The sequence below is a fragment of the Schistocerca cancellata genome, chromosome 4, assembly GCF_023864275.1.
Source record: "Schistocerca cancellata isolate TAMUIC-IGC-003103 chromosome 4, iqSchCanc2.1, whole genome shotgun sequence".
NCBI classification, from domain to species: Eukaryota; Metazoa; Arthropoda; class Insecta; order Orthoptera; family Acrididae; genus Schistocerca; species Schistocerca cancellata.
In genome coordinates this window covers 78943281-78955330 of record NC_064629.1, presented here as the reverse complement: position 1 = coordinate 78955330, position 12050 = coordinate 78943281, and positions in this window count along the sequence as shown.

The following is a 12050-nucleotide window of genomic DNA, read 5'->3' as shown; positions in this document are numbered from 1 at the left end:
GATTGAAGGTCGGGAGTTAAAATAAATTTGTACTGAACGACTGCATCTGTTTTCAATCAAGTAGTTTAAATCCCAAGTCACTTTATTGATTAATTTTATGTTCAACATTTGCATCTGGTGTTCAATAGCTGAATATAACATCAATGTACACCCCTTTTTAATTAAAAGTGATCAATTCTGAATAAATTAATGTCAACACTGCCACTGCAGTTCAATCAGGAGTCACAGGGCCATATTACTTTCTTTGCGTTATCCGATATTGCGGCAGTTTTGCGCTCTCTCTTGATCTGTTAGTCAATTAGTTGGGGTGAACACACGCCAAAACCAGCTAAGTGATGGGTGGGATGTTACAGTACAACAGTCGACAGGTTCTTCAATGATATTTCATAAACGAGTTTCTACGGAAATTGCGGCGCCTAAATTAAACAAAATGACATTTAAGCATGAGAATGACGAGGTACTGTACATGAAGTGTATATTTTTAGAATCAGGACGAGCCAGTAGAATTTAATTAAATAAAACAGTAATTTTTTTGTGCTCTCATGACATCCAGGACCAACTAACAGCTAATAATTTGCCCAGAACCCTCATGGATGAAAGTTCGGTGGCAACAATACCAGACTTTAGGATACAAAAAGACATGTGCTGTGTGTAACAAGTAAATTTGAAATTGCTATCGTTAATATTGTTGCAAACATTTGTTCTAGTTAGAAAGGAAGTGTGGAAGTTTGATGAGTTACACTACAGCGAGAGTCAAAAGTCTTTACAATGTATGGAAATATAAGTATATTTAAATGAATATATTGTACAAACGAACTAAGCAGTATGTTAAAATCCTAATTCATACATGACTGATAGAGGTGTTATTATGTTGAGGGGATACAGTATTAACGTTAATAAAGAGTTCGAAATTTGTAAACAAGAACCTCTTTTATTTGGCCCTCACTAATCCGGATTTCCGGTTTATCCAGATTCATATTTTGTGTCCCTTAGTCTTTTTCTCTTTTTTTCTTATATGTAGTCGATGGGGTACATAGGCTGCTTATCATTAGGCTGGTAATTTAGTCTAGTACTGTGTGATTAAGGAGCTCAGAGTGTGTGAATGACATTGTTCCTCAAGTATTGTACATTAATATGAGGGTGTACTGGGGCCCATCAAGTAAGTTGCAAGTAACCACGCCAACAGCTCTCCCACCACAGCTCATTGTACTTCTGGTGCCCTTCTCGACAGGTGTGACACCATCTGGTTAATGGAGTGTGTGAATGTATCCGCACTCTTAGTCATCTGGCTGTTTTGCACTGACAAGCCTTTTCTCTTTGAATCATCTAAGCGTGCACATCCCACGCTTCCACCTACAGTTACTACAGTTAGCGTTAAGAAGCTGTACCGGCATTTGAACATTGCTGAACATTTAGACTTTTTGTATTTAGTAGAATATTTCCGGATTAACCTGATTTCGGTAATCCGGATTACATCCTGTTCCACCTAGTCTGGATAAAAGAGCTTCTTGTGTACTGCACTGCACACTGTAACATTGTTTATGTCTCACATAATTCCCAAATAAAAGTGAGAATTCACGATCCGTCCTCACAGCTGTACTTCCAGCAGTACCTCATCTCCTGCGTTCCAAACTTCACAGAAGTTGTCCTACGAAAATTGCAGAGGTAGCGCTCCTGGGAGAAAGGATATTGTGAAGATATTGCTTCGTCACAGCCTGGGGTCAGAGACACGGTCTGGCAAACAGTTTTTATCTGCCAGCATGTGAACACACAATCTATTTCATAAACTATTGGCACCATAAAAATGTTATGAGGGTTTTTAAAAGAACTCTTTCGATGCTATCCAGAACTGTCAACAAAAGGGTTGTGCCAATTTATTATAATGTAGCCCAATCGGGTCTCTCGTAAATGATATCTCATTAACTGTTATCCCCAAAAAAATGTTATTACAGTTTTCGGTAGAACTCTTAGGGTCCTATTAAGAAATGCCATCAGACCTTTTGTACGAATTTATTACTTTTGCATAACAAAAGTGAGTCCCACATTAAAGTAATTATCTCATATAATGTTATCGTCACAAAAAAATGTTATTATAGTTTTCGGCAGAACTCTGTGGGTGCTATTCAGAACTGTCATCAGAACTGTTCTACGAATTATGTTTTCATAGAGAAATTGATATCAGATTAAAACAATTATCGCATAAACTATTATTGCCACAAAAATGTTCTTAACATTTTCAATACAACTCTTCGGTTTCTATCCAGAACTGCCAACAGAACTGTTATACAAATTTATTTTTTCCAAACTGACAAATAATTTTTTACTATACCAAAATTTTGTTATTGTTTTCTTCCCGAAATTCTGCAGAACTATTCGTGTTTTGAGCAGGGAACTCTAGAACTATTGCATACATATCAAGAACTATGAAAAAAATGTATATTTCTCTTAAAAGGGGTGCAAACTTCACGGGAAATGCTCATAAGCATTCCTTATTAAATGCAGTTACTTCGGTAGACAATTACCTGCACAAAATATGTTACTAGCATTTTAGATAGAACTCTTACAATGCCATCCACAGCTGTCATCAGAACTATTGTACGGATAGATATATTTTTTCTTGTAGATTAAGTGAGCCCCACAATTAATCAATTATCTTATAAACTATTATAACCACAAAAAAGGTATTATGATTATCGATAGAAGTCTTGCGGTGTTATCCAGAACTGTGCATCACAACTGTTGTACGAATTTATTTTTTTCTGTGGAGAAAGTGGGTCTAACATTAAAGCAATTATTGTATAAAGTAACATCGCCACAAAAAGATGTTATTAGACTTTTCGATAGAACTCTTGGTATTTTGTTCTGAACTGTCGTCAGAATTGTTGTACGAATTTACTTTTTGCGAAATTGACAAAAAATGATTTCGATACGAAAAGTTTTTCGAGTACTGTTGTTTTCTTCGCTAAATTCTGCAGAACCATTGAAATTTTGTACAAAGAACTCTATAACCATGGCATATCTGTCAAGAACTCTGCAAAAAATATCCATTTCTGAAAAAAGGGTGCCAACTTCACAGTAGTGGAAAGATTTTCTCCTTAAATTGCAATTATCTCGTAAACTATTAGCTGCACAAAAAATGTTATTAGGATTTTCGATAGAACTCTTGGAGTTCTGTTCAGAACTGTGCTCAGAACTGTTGTACGAATTTACATTTTGCGGAAATTGACAAAGAATGTTTTCAATACGAAAATTTTTCGACAATTGTTGTTTTCTTCTTTAAATTCTGCAGAACTATTCAATTTTTGTTCAAAGAACTCTAGAACTATGGCATATCTATCAAGAACTCTGAAAGAAAAATATATTTTTGAAAGATAGGGCGCCATCTTCACAGTAGGAGTTCTTATGAGGTTCCTAATTAAATAGCAATTACCTCATAAACTATTACCTGCACAAAAAAATGCCACTAGGATTTTCGATAGAACTCTTCACGTGGTGTCCATAACTGTCATCAGAACTGCTGTACGAATGTATGTATATATTTTCTGCAAAGAAAGTGTGTCCCACATTAAATCAATTTTTCTCATAAACTATTATCGCCACAGAAAAATGTTATTGGGATTTTCGATAGAGTCCTTGCGTTTCTGTTCAGAATTGTCCTCAGAACTGTTGTACGAATTTACTTTTTGCGAAAATTGACAAAGAATGTTATCCATACTACAAATTATTCGAGTATTGTTGTTTTCTTCGTTAAATTCTGCATAACTATTCAAATTATGTACAAAGAACTCTAGAAATATGGCACAGCTATCAAGAACTATGGAAAAATGTATATTCTTCGAAAAAGGGGTGCTAACTTCACACGACTCAGGCTAGCCACTAGGCCATTACTGACAACATTATCTCCTGCACGATAGTGCTTCCACAAAAAGTGGTGCAGAAGAACTTGATTCAGTTGGATTGACCTTTCAGACACTACTGTGAACCCTCCCCCCGCCCACTCCAACGTCCAACCACAGCTGCTGCCGCGTCTCCCACCACTGCCACCATCAGCGTAGGTGGAGGGAGGGAGTGAGGACCTCTGCTGGAAGTCAATACACAGAATAGTCTAACTGTGCTACATCTATATCATTACTCTGCAATTCACATTTAAGTGCTTGGCAGAGGGTTCATCGAACCACAATCGTACTATCTCTCTACCATTCCACTCCCGAACAGCGCGCGGGAAAAACGAACACCTAAACCTTTCTGTTCGAGCTCTGATTTCTCTTATTTTATTTTGATGATCATTCCTACCTATGTAAGTTGGGCTCAACAAAATATTTTCGCATTCGGAAGAGAAAGTTGTTGACTGAAATTTCGTAAATAGATCTCGCCACGACGAAAAGCGTATATGCTTTAATGACTTCCATCCCAACTTGCGTATCATATCTGCCACACTCTCTCCCCTATTACGTGATAATACAAAACGAGCTGCCCTTTTTTGCACCCTTTCGATGTCCTCCGTCAAACCCACCTGGTAAGGATCCCACACCACGCAGCAATATTCTAACAGAAGACGAACGAGTGTAGTGTAAACTGTCTCTTTAGTGGACTTGTTGCATCTTCTAAGTGTCCTGCCAATGAAACGCAACCTTTGGCTCGCCTTCCGCACAATATTATCTATGTGGTCTTTCCAACTGAAGTTGTTCGTAATTTTAACACCCAGGTACTTAGTTGAATTGTGTTTAAAATTGAATAATATCAATACAATACCCCAACAGCAATCTATGTACCTGTATGCGTGTGTGTGTATGGGGTGAGGGGGGGGGGGGAGGATGTGGTTGGGCGTGTCTTTCTTACTTAGTGTTGACATTTGGAAGAATAAGTAGATATCCTCACTGGGTTGGGACTCTGCCTTAAAGGTGGATGGTATAAAAAATAGCAAGCCCCAAATAGTTGTGTAACCAATAACAGCATATTACATCTACATATGAAACACGGAAAAAATGGATACATATCGAAAAAGTAGATAACGTCAAAAATTCGGTAAAAATCCGGAGACAATATCTGCATTTATTGTCACATATTGACAGTTTAATGACTCATATATTGTTAAGTTCAGAGGTGTTGGAAACCAGGATGGTCACAAGAAGTCATCTCTTAGCAGAGGCAGCAAGATTGATCCTTGCCTCTGGCAACCACACTGTCATTGAGTTTACACAGGTTAGAGTGCTACAACAGAGCCACCAGAGGCTTTTGGTCGGGACCAAGAATGTAAAACACAGTTATGGCTAGCCATAAAAGGATGGGCAGTGACGTTTACCTTTCAGCTGAAGGCTGTTGCTACCTAACTTAGAGTCCGTTAATGTTAAGTTCACAAACGTCCCTACTTACCGAGTAGGAGAAGGGGAGGAATGTGAATGTAGTTGGCCATAGGAGGCCTGTAGGTGCAGAGCCACTGTCAGATTGGCGGAAGCCTGTAAAGTGACGGTGAATTGGTGGGCTGACCATAGGAAGAGAGAAATGGTGTGCCGCCACAGAGTTCTCACTGGGGCCCAGCTATCTCTGGCTCGTTGCCAGCATTCGTGAGCTCCGACAAGTTTGTTTCTCTCACTTGGAGTGCTACTCTCAAAATTTGTACTTAAGATGCTGCTAGTTTTCTCTACTTCTGTTAGCGCTCACCCCACGCAAGTCCGAAGGAACATGGCGTCGTAATTGGTAATAACACAGGCACTGCGATATCGTATTTATCTGCCAACACTGTGCTAGCGACTTTCATGTAAAATGTCTGCTTGTGCAGGAATACGCATAACGCATTGACGAATACGGGTTGTAGACACACGGTTGACGACATATGGAAGTTTTGTCTGGCCGTGAGTCGTGCTAGGAGAGCCAAATTGTAAGGTAACAGCGGGAAATCCGGGTTCGAGTCCCAGTACCGCAAAAATTTTCATTGTGGTAATTCCGTTATGCAGCTGATTGTTGTTCACAACTGCGAATACATTTCATGATGACGCTATAGTCAGAACGACCTTGCCACATCAGTACATTTGCTCGCGTGAATCACTTGTCTCGTCACTAGTATCCGCAACAGAGCACGAGAACGAGCCGGAATTACTCTTTCAAATTCTGAAGGAAATGAAATAGCTATATAGGAAGAGAAAACAGGAAATGAAAGAATCAGTAACGAAGAGAAAGGAGGCAGAACAGAAGAGAGAATAAGAAGAGAAGGAATGGAAAAGGGAACGAGAGCAGGCAGAACAGAAGAGAGAACTGGAAGCCAAAGAACTAGCACAGAAGATAGACACAAGTCAAGAACTCGGCAAAGCTTCTGAAAAAGATTGGAGACCAGGTGACGGAAGTAGGGAAGGTTAGTATCGAAGCGAAGCAGATTTAGTTAGGTGGTGGCTTAGCTAGAGAGATGGGAGGCGCCAAGGAGATGGCAGGCGCGGCAAACAAACATTCCAGACTTGCCAGGCGTGCTGCAAGCGTAAACACTTCAGCTTTAGCATCACTTCAGACTCAGGGCCAGAGTGCAGTTGCCGGGACCTCGCAAAGGTTCGACCGGGTGGAGGACTGCGTAGTTCATTTACAACAAAAAATACGAAAAGCTACATTACGCTCAGACGTGACTGAGGTGGCACACAGAATCGTGTACTCGGTGCACACAGGCTCACCGCAAAGCAACGGGGCCGAGGTCACATGTCACGGGATGGAGTGCCAACTGTCGCACAATTGCTTAGTGCGGAGTGCGATTACCGTGCTAATGTAGGGAATATTACTGCTACCATACGACACGAACTTTTGGAACAACTGCGAGCACAAAGGCAGAATCGGCATTTGACCACAAACATTTCTTGTCGGTGCTGAAATTTCAAAATTGCTGGGATAACGGGAGCTCTCTCCACCCAAAGGTTTCGTTGTGTCAATTCAATAAGACGTTGCACACATCATGGCCATCAGAGGGAAAATTAGAATTCATCTTTCGACGCATAAAAGGGCAGCAGTGGAAAAAATGCGTGAGTTCAAATGGTTCAAATGGCTCTGAGCACTATGGGACTTAACATCTGAGGTCATCAGTCCCCTAGAACTTAGAACTACTTAAATCTGACTAACCTAAGGACATCACACACATCCATGCCCGAGGCAGGATTCGAACCTGGAACCGTAGCGGTCGCGCGGTTCCAGACTGAAGTGCCTAGAACCGCTCGGCCACCTCGGGCGGCAAATACGTGGGGTAGCGGCAACTTGCCGTTCTTATGGTCCCGAGAAATGCAAGACAGAATAAAACAAAAGACTATTTTGTGCCCGGATCTGGAGTCATCGGGATACAAGAGTCCAACCAAAATGTTTGATGCACTGATTAAGAAAAATCAACTCCTGGATGCACCAAGCAGTGAGGGCGAAGTAATCAAATTCTGATTCTCAAAACTACCAGGAAATTAGCAACAGGCACTGGTAGGCATATGTGACGATAGAATCGAAGCGTTTGATGGCTCAATGCGTGATCTCGAGCTCATACATGAAGGGCAGAACGCGAGAGAAAGAAAGAAAAATCGCAGTGGAAACTTCCAACAGCCACGCAGAAATAACGAAAGGGGGAAAGAGAGGGAAGCGCCGTCTGGAAGGCAATATTGCATTGGACCAAGCTCTGATGAAAGGGGAGACTGGAGTCAGTTCAATAGTGGGAATGACGGATGACTATATGATAGTAACTGGCGCTAGGCCAGTCGAAGTCATCAGGGAGCCAAGATGGCAGAAATGCATCCACCGAATCCCGCTCACGAACAACACAATCGCAGCCCCACGAGAAATTGACATCAGGCAAGCACAGGAAGGCCTCAGCAAAATCCTGCATGAAATATCGATATGAACCACATTCATTTGTTGGATTAAGAGGACTTATCCCGTGTCCTGACAGAAGAAAAGGAAGAATTTACGTAACATACGTAACAGGACCTCTTCCCTATGATAACTGCCACCACAGGAGACATTCGACTGCATGGAATTCTAGGCAATGGCAGCCACATTACAGCGATATTAGAGGCAGCCTGCCAGAGATGCACTGAGACGAGGAGCTGGCAGACACTGTCTATGAAAAAGACAAAGGTAGGCAAATGTACGGAGGTGAACGTTCAAACTCGGTTAGAATTCATGAGTCAAGGACTCAAACTTGAAAAGAATTTCCTGGTCTTGCCAAATTTGCCAACTGACGTAATTACACACACGAACTTTTTGAACAAACAGCAGGCCATTCTTGATTTCGGCAGGGACGAGGTCATCCTGTGCAAGGGTGCAACTATCTGTATCAAGTTCGAAGAACACCCTATACAAGCGCAACTTCCTACCAACGTTAGACTCAACTATACCAGCAGTGACAATGGCGAAGAGGAAGTGACGACAGAAATTAGGGAAGTAATAGAAGAGAAAGTAAAGACAGTACGAACTATCGAGGGTGCAGAACAGGGCGATTATAATATATGTCACTTGAGAATATTGAGGTTTTTCTGCCAAGACCTGCGACAGTAAACAACTTTCAGTACGAATTCCCAGCGCAGTCGCACAATACATTCTTCGCCCCATCCTATTCAATTCCTCTCGTTTACAGGGATAAATTAGAAGGAAATGCCCAGAATGACAGCCAATGGGATAATTGAACCTGCGAGGTCAACTTGTATCACATGTAAAACATTTCGTAGAATAAGATTATGGTTGCGAGGTGATAGGTCTTGCGATTAAATTAGTTAGTTTTGCCTTTACCTGTACATACAAAGTGACAATTATTGAACTATATGAAAAAGCAACGTAGAATAGTTACAAACTACGGCGTGCACACGCTTTATTCAACATGTAAACGTCACTGCAGATATTCGGATTTAGTTTATGACATGTTCGATATACCTGCAATCATTGGCGATGATTTGATGCGGACGAATAGCGAAATTCTACATGACCCACTGAAGTGTCGGAACACGGATGCTGTTGATGACCTCCTGAACGGCTGTTTTCAGCTCAGCAATGGTTTTCGGGTTATTGCTGTACATCTTGTGTTTAATGCAGCTCCACAGAAAGGAGTCGCATGTGTTCAGATCCGGAGAATATGTCGGCCAATCGAGACCCATGCCAGTGGCCTCTGGGTATGCGAAAGCTAGAAGGCGGTCCCTAAAGGCTCCTCCTTCACATCACTCTCCTGCTTCGATGGGGTCGAGCTCCGTCTTGCATGAGCCACATCTTCTCCAAATCAGTGTCACTATGGATAATGGGGATGAGATCATCTTCCAAAACCTTCACGTACCGTTCGTTGGTCACTGTGCCATCAACAAATATCTCACCGATTATTCCACGGTTGTACATTGCACCCACACAGTCACCTTTGTGAGTGACGAGACGTCTCGATCGTGAAATGCGGATTCTCAGTCTCTCAAATGCGCCAGTTTTGCTTACTGACGAACCCATCCAATTGAAAGTAGGCTTGCCGGCCGCGGTGGCCGAGCGGTTCTAGGCGCTTCAGTCCGGAACTACGCGGCTGCTGCGGTCACAGGTTCGAATCCTGCCTCGGACATGGATGTGTGTGATGTCCATAGGTTAGTTAGGTTTACTTAGTTCTAAGTCTAGGTAACTGATGACCTCAGATGTTAAGTACCATAGTCCTTAGAGCCATTTTTCTGAAAGTGGGCTTCGTCGCTAAAACAAACCGTACAGTGCATACTAATTCCCATCGTGCCTCGCGGCCAACCGTGCAGTTTGAACGTCCTAACGCAAAATGTTCAGAAGTTATGACGATTTCATTTCATATAGTTCAATAATTGTCACCCTGTAAAGTAGAAGGATATTCTGCGCATTACTTTTCTTTTTACGTATAATTTCTTTGATGGCCTATGATAACGACTCGTGATGTTATAATAAACGAGTGTGATGCCATCATTAACGGTGTAGAAAGAGGTATCCGAAGGTTGCTCGTCATTCATAACAAACGGCTTACTGTTATGTGGGAACGTTGCCATCTTATTCAATTCTGAGGGAATCTGATTGGTTTCTTTTTGTGTTTCAAAATCTTGGGCGACTTCGTCTTATTGATGACGTCGGGGAGGAGCTTGCTCTGTCGAATGAGTGCGAGTGCTCCTCAGATGCGTTGCACCAGTGTTTCGTGAGAGTTTCGAGTGGGTATGAGTACGCCTTAGATGCGCTGCGTTAATTTTCGTGGGAGTTTCGGATGAGTATGACCACGCCCGAGTTGTGTTTTGCCGGTATTTCGAGACAGTATGATGCTAAGGGGTCACTGAGCCCACCCACACCACTGTAGCGTTGGAACCATCTCCACTTGAGTCGCGAGATATTCGCTAAAGTGCCACGTCTGCGGCTGTGTGCATTCGGTAGAGTTGCAGTTGCTATGGGCAACACCTCCTCGACAACATCATGACTATGGGTCGATTAAGAATAATACCCTCGCAGACCGTGGTTGTTTAGTATTTCGGCCAAGCCTGTCTACGTTATTATAAGAAGCAGAGGTTGTGATCCCTTTGTAAGTTTAACAATCCGTTAACTTTGTTTAAGGTATGTTTAATTGTTTCATTGATAGTCGGAGCAGTGCTGAGACGAGACTCAGAGCCGACAACTTCGTTCTCAGTTGTCATGAGATTTGTGGCGAGACAGCTCATCAGAACATCATAAAATGTAATGAAAGGAGTCAAAGTTGTGGTCATAACTGTGGGTCATCGTAAGTAAAGTATGTAGGCATCACTAATATTTTTCTCTCTTTTTTGTATTTCCTTGAGCTCGCAATTTTATTATGTATGTGTACATCGTATTCGTCATGCACTGAATGGTCAGAGACGCGTTCAAATCTGTCGTATTTGTGTTAGTTCTTTTATGTTTTGTTTGAAAGCTGAGCAGGAAACCTTCGTCAACCACGCCATCGCGCCCTGGCTCCATTTACTCTAATCCCACTGTTGAAAGCACCTTCATTGTTTCTATTTTTTCTTAATCCGGACAGATTTTATGAATACTATGGCAGTCGTTCTGCCAGTTAACCGACGAAAATAGGGATTTCCATTTCTGTCCCAGTCGGTTGCCAGCCTGTGCGGAAATACCAAAAACATTTGATGTCGCTGACCGGCGTGGTGTGTCTTGTCTGCTACACAAAGTGCGTCAAGCGGTTTGGGATTTACACTGCTAATCCACGGTGGGTGGGAGGCATGTTCGAGTAAAGGGCCCATGTCTGGGGTATCTTGGTTCAGCAACTCGGGTGTGATGTATGAAGGCAGTTTGTGGTCTGTGTCCGGTGCTGTGATTTGAGTGTAGAATGGATCGTAAATATTTGTCAGGTGCCAGAAAAAGGTATCCTAAAAGAACAGTTGCGGCAAGAGGATTCATTAAATAAAGTTTTATACCGAACTGACTATTTCATTGATGTACAGTGTGATGTGAAAGAATGTAGTGTAATTAAAGCTTCATAAGATGATAATGATGAAGAAACGTACGTTTCGTGTAAGCAACAACGAGTGGCTGATGAAACTCTTCCACTAGCAAAATAGCTACGTAATAACAATATTACTGCAGAAGAAACTGGAGCAGGACGAGATCACCAATGCGAAAGAAAATCATCTAAGGAAGGTAACGGCTTTCAAGTTGTTTATGATCTTAGCGATCCGGGAACCTGGCCGGATATTATAGATAACAATTTTACTATAAGAGCAATTAAGAAAGGTCTGCAAGGCATTACTGAAAAGATGTCACATTTCCTGTGGACAGTGAGACAGGAAGGTGTTTTACTGTGTTTCATTGCTTCTGTCATCTCTCAAATGAGGAAAAAGTTAAGCGAACGTGGCTTGTATACTCTCGAACAAACGATGCTGTTTATTGCTTTTGCATGGAAGTTGTTAATTCGAGTACTGGAGCCATCACAAGAAATGATTTACGAGACTGTCCCACAATTATATTCCTGGAATGTGCAAGTTTCGCAGAGAAATAAAAACTGAAAATTGATTGATCAGACAACTCGAGATCAAATTAATCAGGAAGAAAAAAGGTGCAGATAACTTTTGTGAAGGTCATTTTCCATGGTATGTTTC